General features: G+C 43.8%; 1 pseudogene; it reads left to right on the top strand.

Moving 5' to 3' along the window:
• The first annotated feature begins 3,704 nt into the window (after positions 1–3,704).
• Positions 3,705–8,768, top strand: part of LOC112075886 (dynamin-2-like) — a 39,147-nt pseudogene continuing 34,083 nt past the window's right edge.

Genomic DNA, 8,768 nt, shown 5'->3' with positions numbered 1-8,768 from the left:
GGGTTGTTAATATGACCAGGGTTGTTAATATGACCAGGGTTGTTAATATGACCAGGGTTGTTAATATGACCAGGGTTGTGTCTTTGGCTACTGGACAATGAAATAAAGTTAATATAAAATAATTGCCTCCATGGATATGATCTGATTTGGGCTACTTTGAAGCAAGGTAAGACATGCCTCATTATACCTAGTAAAACGTTCAGGATTCAAACATTTAAGTAGATGTTTTCATACTGCTTGTAGTTCTTTGAGTAGTGTTGTGTGGCGCGCTGACGAAGCCTTTCGTTGTGTATCTGCTGTTTGAGACGCTGTCGCAGCAGCTCTCGTGCTGTCTGGTAGAGGCTCAACGACTCTGTATCTGTGTGCTGTACGCGTGTGATAAATAAGATGCGTAACGGATATACTGTATACGAGACAATTTTAATTCCACTAAATTATGAACATTTTGATCGACTGGTATTTCCATCAATGAAGAGGCTAAAAAAAGATTATTCTTCTCCCAAACAATTGGCCTGCGGCAATTTTATTTATCGGCTTTTCAAAAAAATGTATTGGCCAAAAGCCGGCTATTACCGGYTAACGGAAACCTTTGTTTGTCTGTTTCTACCCACATGTCTGTCTGTCTACCTGTCTGTCTYCAACTACATGTCTATGTCTGTCTGTCTGTTTCTACCCACATGTCTGTCTGTCCGTCTCCACCTACATGTCTGTGTGTCTGTCTGTCCATCTGCCTCTACCTACATGTCTGTTTGTCTGTCCATCTGCCTCTACCTACATGTCTGTGTGTCTGTCCATCTGCCTCTACCTACATGTGTGTGTGTGTGTGTCTGTGTGCCCCTCCAGAACAGGCCTGTTCACCCCTGACCTAGCCTTTGAGGCCATAGTGAAAAAGCAGATCATTAAACTGAAAGAGCCCTGTCTGAAATGTATGGACCTGGTGATCCAGGAACTCATCAACACCGTGCGCCAGTGCACCGCGTGGCTGGCACAATAGGTGACCTCGCTGCATGGACTGTAAGCCCTGTCATGTTACCAGAGCCATGGGGGCGCTATGGAGCTAGTCTTTAATGCTACCATGCTAACTAGGGTAGTGCATGCATGGAGCCTGTAAGCCCTGTCATGCTACTCCAGGACACCGGGGGCGCTATGGAGCTAGCTTTAATGCTACATGCTACATAGGCCCCAGGGTAGTGCACTGAATGGAGCCTGTGATGCACTGTCATGCTAGTTCAGCACCGACGGGGGGCCGTGGAGCTAGTTTTATGCTACCATGCTAACCTAGGCCCAGGGTAGTGCACTGCATGGTATTGTACGTGTGTAGGGTGAGGTTGACCCTAAAAGCTGATCTGGGATCAGTTTAGCATTTTCCCCACTAATGGTTAAGATTAGGTTAGAATTGGGGAAGGGAAGCTGATCCTAGATCTGTACTAGGGGACTTCACACAGGGAGCATGGAGCCTGTAATGCCTGACATGCTATGCTACTCCTGGCCACAGGGGGCGATGTGGAGCTTCTAGTGTTTCAGGGTGTTGTAATGTTAGACGTGTGAGAGTGTTTATGTTTCTCCTCACGTGTCTCTGGTTCCCCTGAAGACAAACTGCAGATTGCACACCCATGGGACACCACACACACACACACCACACAACACACACACACACACACACACACACACACACACACACACACACACACACACACACACACACACACACACACACACACACACACACACACACACCATTGTGACTTAGTGGATGTCAAAGTCTAGTAACAGATGCCAGTATGACTAACTGACTAAACAAAATGCTTTATCTCTCTCTCTTTCTCCCTCTCTGTGTCTTCTCTCATGTTCTCTTTTCTTCTGTGTGTTTTCTCCTCTTCTCTTTTTCTCATCTTGTTTCTTCTCCTCCATTCTCTCTTTCTCTCTCTGTGTTTTTCCCTCCATCTCTTCTTTCTCTCTCTGTGTTCTCTCCCTCCATCTCTCTCTTTTCTCTCTCTCCATGTTCTTTTTCTTCTCTGTCTTCTCTCATGTCTCTCTTCTCTCTCTGTGTTCTTTTCCCTCCATCTCTCTCTTTCTCTCTCTCCCTTTTCTTTCTTCTCTGTGTTTTCCTCCAGTTTTCCTCTTTCTCTTCTGTTGTTCTTCTCCTCCATGTCTTTTTTCTCTCTCTGTGTGTTCTTCTCCCTCCATGTCTCTTTTTCTCTCTCTGTGTGTTCTTCTCTCCCTCCATCTCTCTTTCTCTCTCTGTGTTCTCTCTCTCCATTTCTCTTTTCTCTCTGTGTTCTTTCCCTCCATCTTTCTCTTTCTCTCTGTGTCTTCTCCTCCCTCCTCTCTCTCTTTCTCTCTGTTTCTTTTCTTCCCTCTGTCTCTTTTCTTCTCTGTGTTTTCTCCCCTTCTTCATCTCTCTCTTTCCTCTCTCTGTGTCTTCCTCTCATGTCTCTTTCTCTCTGTGTTCTTCTCCCTCATCCTCTCTCTTCTTTCTCTCTCTGTGTTCTTCTCCCTCCCATCTCTCTCTTTTCTCTCTCTCTGTTGTTTCTCTCCTCTCTTTCTCTTTTCTCGTGTGTTCTTCCCTCCATCTCTCTCTCTCTTCTCTCTGTGTTATTTTCCCTCCATGTTCTCATTCTCTTCTGTTTTTCTCCCTCCCTCATCTCCTCTTTTTCTCCTGGTGTTCTTCTCCTCCCCCATCTCTCTCTCTTTCTCTCTCTGTGTTCTTATCCTTGCCCTCCATCGTCTCTCTCTTCTCTTCTGGTGTTATTTTCCCTCCTTCCTCTCTTCATAATACTCCATCCTCTCTCCTTTCTCTCTGTGGTTCTTCTTCCCTCCATTCTCTTCTCTTTCTCTCTGTGTTTATTTTCCTCCATGTCTCTCTTCTCTCTCTTGGTTTCTTCTCCTCCAACTCTCTCTTTTATGTGTATTGTCTCTTTCACTGCTCCCCTACATCTCTCCTTTATTGTTTCTATGCTTCTGGACTTCCTGATTCCCACCATGACCTTCCCACTCCGGAATCCCATTCCATGACTCCTCCCACTCCCTGGTTCTCCTGCCTAGCGTGATAAACTACATCTCATGATGCTCCAAAGGCATGTGTCACCCTGACCTAGCCTTTGAGACCATAGTGAAAAGCGAGATCATTAACTGAAAGAGCCCTGTCTGAAATGCGTCGACTGTCCTGTCTGAGCTCAGTTCCTCCGCAAGAAGTGTACCGAAAAGGCTAAGAGATAGAATAACGTGGAGGGAGGACAGAGAAGGAGGGAAGGAAAGAAGAAGGAGGGAAGAGAGAAGAGGGACAGGGCTGGCGTCAGATTGTTCTCCTTATCAAAGAGTGACTCGTTCACTTCCTTTCAAGGAATCGAATGAATGCTGTGGATAAACTCCCTCTCTAGCCCCAATGCCTTCACCAATCTAATGCTTTTTGATTTGTTGGGAAGTAGTGAAGCGAGTGTACCTTTAGGAGAAGGAGACATTATTGAAACATACCCAATAAAATTGATGGATGGAGAAGAAATGAAGAATTTTGTGTTTTCCATCTATGCTGTCTCTCTCCTCCCACCTCTACTTCCAATTGATTGATTTTCCACTCTGGGTAGAAGTATTGCTGTCTGTTAGTACTCCCACTCCCATAACATTGGCGTGTTCGGCATGACTAATTGCCAGACGTAAACCAGATGAATATGGCTATTTAATCTGAGAGTAAATGAGCCGAATATATGATTAGTCATGTCCAGAGGATTTACACGATTATCAGAAGTCACGCCAGGGTAAGCCTAACAAACAAGCCTTATTTTAAGTGTTTTTTTAAAATGTCCTATGGGAAAAAGAATGGGTGGAAAGATCAATTGGAAGCTGTTTCCTGTTTGACCAATAGGGTTCTGGGTATTTATGATCTCACTGTAGTCGGCCTGGACACAACCTCCTGCTCTAAATCACAGCCCCTCTGATTCACGCCCTTTCCAGTTGATTGTTGCTTCAAACTCCTTCAACCCACCCCTCCTCGATTACCCAATCAAACACTCACCTCCTTGATGCAGCTTAAAAGTCAGCGCCCGACCTTTGTCTTTATCGTTCCCCTATGTGGCTCAGGGGGAAGACATTCTGTGTGACACATCCTTTCTATGCTTACCAACCACTGTCAGTCCACAACCTAACTTTTGCCAATCAGAACGTCTCCTGTGTCTTTAATCTCTTCTCTGAGATCTCCCTCTGTTCCTAACTCACATTGTGCTAACATCGCTAAAAATAAGGTGTAACTCGTTCATGTTGAGGTTTTCACTACTCTCTCATGATTGGATCAAATTAGACTGTTAGTTTTAGGAACTAAGAGAAGATAATGGTTGAGAGCAAGATAAAAACAGCAGACAAGATTGGATCTCCTTAACTAATCAATCAATGGTGTTAGTGTCAGCTTGGGATATTGTGGGATATTGATGACAGTATTGGCTTGAGTCATGCTGCGGGATAATTTGATGACAGTATTTTGAGCTATGCTGGGATATTGATGACAGTATTGTTGAGCATGGCTGGGATATTTGATGAAGTTTTGTGCAGCATGCTGGGGATATTGATCGACAGTATTGTGACATGCTGGGATACCTGTGGGATATTGATGACAGTATTGTTGAGCTGCTGGGATACCTGTGGGATATTCGGATGACTAGTATTGTTTGAGCATGCTGGTATACTGTGGGGATATTGATGACAGTTTTGTGGCATGCTGGGTACCGTGGGATATTGATGACAGTATTGGAGCATGCTGGCTAAACAGATAAAACTACCCTCAAAACCAGTTTGTGTTAGTTCTTTGATTCAAACTGGTTGATGATAGTTTATTACCAGATATACTACCAAGCAGGATCAATGCTACCTGCATGACCGTCTATGTTAACTGTTGTCCTACACATGTCAAATCACTAGGGGTGTGTTTGATGGGCCAGGATGGATGGTGTGTGTCTGAGCTAGAGAGAGGTGTGTGTGGTGTGTGTGTGTGTGTGTGTGTGTGTGTGGTGTGTGTGTGTGTGTGTGTGTGTGTGTGTGTGTGTGTGTTGTGTGTGTGTGATGTGCGTCAGTATTGCAGTATTGTGTGTGTGTATGTGTAGTACCTGCAGTATTGGTTGGTCCACAGCTTGGGCTCCTACCCTAGACTGAGAGAAGAGACGGAGAGAATCGTCACAACCTACGTCAGAGAGCGAGACATCAAAACCAAAGACCAGGTGAGAGAGAGACATCAAAACCAGAGACCAGGTGAGAGAGAACATCAAACCAGAGACAGTGAGATAGAGACATCAAAACCAGAGACCAGGTGAGAGAGAGAGATAGATAGAGACATCAATACACAGAGACCAGGTGAGAGAGAGAACATCATAACCAGAGACCAGGTGAGAGAGAGAGATAAGAAGATAGAGAGAACATCAAAACAGAGACCAGGTGAGAGAGAGCATCAAAACAGAGACCAGTAGAGAGGACATCAAACAGAGACCAGGTGAGAGAGGAGACATATAAACCAAGACCAGGTGAGATAGAGAGATAGTGGAGAAAGAGGAGACAATCAAACCAGAGACCAGGTGAGATAATGGAGGAGAGAGACATAAAACAGAGACCAGGTGAGATCGAACATAAAAACCAGAGACCAGGTGAGATAGAGACAATCAAAACCAAAGACCAGGTGAGATGACAGACTCAAACCAAAGACCAGGTGAGAGAGAAATCAAAAAACAGAGACCAGGTGGGAGAGGACATCAAAACCAGAGTTTCCAGGTGAGAGAGAGAGGTAGATGGGAGAGAGAGAGAGAGGGCAAGTGGGAGAGAAAGAGAGCTGACATCTAGTCAAATGGCTACCCAGACTATCACATTGCTCCTCTCCACACCACTGGCACTCTCTGTTGTCATCTATGCATAGTCCCTTTAATTAACTCTACCTACTGTACATACTACCTCAACTAACGCGGTGCCCCGCACATTGACTCTGTACCCGGCACCCCCTGTATATATTGTTGTTTTTTACTGCTCCTTTAATAACTTGTTATTTTCTCTCTTATTCTTATCCGTATTTTTTTTAAACCTGTGGCACTGTTGGTTAGGAGCTCGTAAGTAAGCATTTCACTGTAAGGTGCGATTATGTATTCAGCGCATGTGACTAAAAATGTGATTTGATCCGACCTGTCTGTCCTGTCTGTCTGTCTGTCTCAGGTGCTGCTGTTGATTGACATTGAGCTGTCTTACATCAACACAAACCATGAGGACTTCATTGGCTTCGCAAAGTGAGTTGACCTCTAGTAACCCCTAGCAACGACCTTTCAACGTTCAGCTGACTGTAACCCCTAGCAACGACCAATCAACCTTCACCTGACTATGTAACCCCTAGCACCGACCTTTCAACTTTCACCTAGGTAACCCCTAGCACCGACCTACCTCTTAAGGATTAGCCTCTTTTTTTCCAATTTTCGCCTAAAATGACATACCCAAATTTAACTGCCTGTAGCTCAGGACCTGAAGCAAAGATAAAAGATCTGGTAAAAGATAATACAAAGAAAAAAAAACGTTATTTTGTAATTTTTTTGTACCATCATCTTTGAAATGCAAGAGAAAGGCCATCATGTATTATTCCAACCCAGGTGCAATTTAGATTTTGGCCACTAGATGTCAGCAGTGTATGTGCAAAGTTTTAGACTGAGCCAATGAACCATTGCATTTCTGTTCAAAATGTTGTATCAAGACTGCTCAAAATGTGCCTAATTGGTTTATTAATACATTTTCAAGTTCATAACTGTGCACTCMCCTCAAACWATAGCATGGTATTCTTTCACTGCAATAGCTACTGTAAATTGGACAGTGCAGTTAGATGAACAAAAACGTAAGCTTTCTGTCAATATCAGATATGTCTATGTCCTGAGAAATGTTCTTGTTACTTACAACCTCATGCTAATCCCATTAGCCTACGTTAGCTCAACCGTCCCGCGGGGGGACCCACTGATCCTGTAGCAAGGATAAAAGATCTGGTAAAAGATAATAAAAAAACGTATTTTGTAATTTTTTGTACCATCATCTTTGAAATGCAAGAGAAAGGCCATCATGTATTATTCCAACCCAGGTGCAATTTAGATTTTGGCCACTAGATGTCAGCAGTGTATGTGCAAAGTTTTAGACTGAGCCAATGAACCATTGCATTTCTGTTCAAAATGTTGTATCAAGACTGCCCAAAATGTGCCTAATTGGTTTATTAATACATTTTCAAGTTCATAACTGTGCACTCCCTCAAACTATAGCATGGTATCTCTTCACTGCAATAGCTACTGTAAATTGGACAGTGCAGTTAGATGAACAAAAACGTAAGCTTTCTGTCAATATCAGATATGTCTATGTCCTGAGAAATGTTCTTGTTACTTACAACCTCATGCTAATCCCATAGCCTACGTTAGCTCAACCGTCCCGCGGGGGACCCACTGATCCTGTAAAGGTTATACTTTGTCCACTTCATGTCAGTTGTCCACGGCTGCGTCCCAACTATCTCTCCTTTCTCCAAAGTGTGCACTGTTTCACTTCCCTTCACTGATTTGAAAGGAAACGACTGACATACTGAAACTCCTATCTAGCCCATGCCTACTCACCAATCCAATGCTTTTAAACTCGTGGGGAGTAGTGAACGAGAGCACACTTCAGGAAGAAGGAGATATTATTGGGAAGCACCCTCTGTATGTGATAGTCTTTCTATCTGGTCTCTGTCTTCCCCTGTAGCGCCCAACACAGGACCACTGTTACGGCTGCTATTAACAACAAGAAGAGAGGGATGCCAAACCAGGTACCACTACCCTCCTCCTCCTCCTTTACTTCTCTCTCTCACCCCCTATCCTGAACTAATGGTCTGTCCCGCTGTGTGTAGGTGATCCGGAGGGGCTGGCTCACTATCAACATAAGCATTATGAAGGGGGGGTCCAAAGACTACTGGTTCGTCCTGACTGCAGAGTCACTGTCCTGGTACAAGGATGAGGAGGTAAGCGGAGTGTTGTGGTGTGTGTGTGTTATATGAAGACCGATGCAGTTGTGTTTCTTAAACATCTGAACCAGAGACCAATGCATATTGGTGAATGGTTACATCCCTACAAGCTAGCAGCCATGTTGCCCAACCAAGCTTAATACCATGTCTAGTGGCTTGACCGGGTCCAACCCTCAACCTGATACCTGTTGTCTTAGACATTCAGGCAATATTCAGATGATGCACCTAGACATCTAGCTAACTAACTAGATAGCTACTGAAACAGATGATGTCACCTAGACAGTTAGCTAACTAACTAGATACTACTGAAACAGATGATGTCACCTAGACAGTTAGCTAACTAACTAGATAGCTACTGAAACAGATGATGTCACCTAGACAGTTAGCTAACTAACTAGATACACTGAAACAGATGATGCACCTAGACAGTTAGCTAACTAACTAGATAAACTACTGGAACAGATGATGTCACCTAGACAGTTAGCTAACTAACTAGATAGCTACTGAAACAGATGATGTCACCTAGACAGTTAGCTAACTAACTAGATAGCTACTGAAACAGATGATGTCACCTAGACATCTAGCTAACTAACTAGATAGCTACTGAACAAGAGATGAGTCACCTAGACAGTTAGCTAACTAACTAGATAGCTACTGAAACAGATGATGTCACCTAGATAGTTAGCTAAACTAACTAGATAGCTACTGAAACAGATGATGTCACCTAGAAGTTAGCTAACTAACTAGATAGCTACTGAAACAGAGATGTCCACCCTAGATTATC

This window comes from Salvelinus sp. IW2-2015, unplaced genomic scaffold (genome assembly GCF_002910315.2).
Source record: "Salvelinus sp. IW2-2015 unplaced genomic scaffold, ASM291031v2 Un_scaffold3449, whole genome shotgun sequence".
Classification (NCBI taxonomy): Eukaryota; Metazoa; Chordata; class Actinopteri; order Salmoniformes; family Salmonidae; genus Salvelinus; species Salvelinus sp. IW2-2015.
The sequence above is the reverse complement of the archived record's forward strand: the minus strand, read 5'-3'. Positions and strand labels throughout refer to the sequence as shown.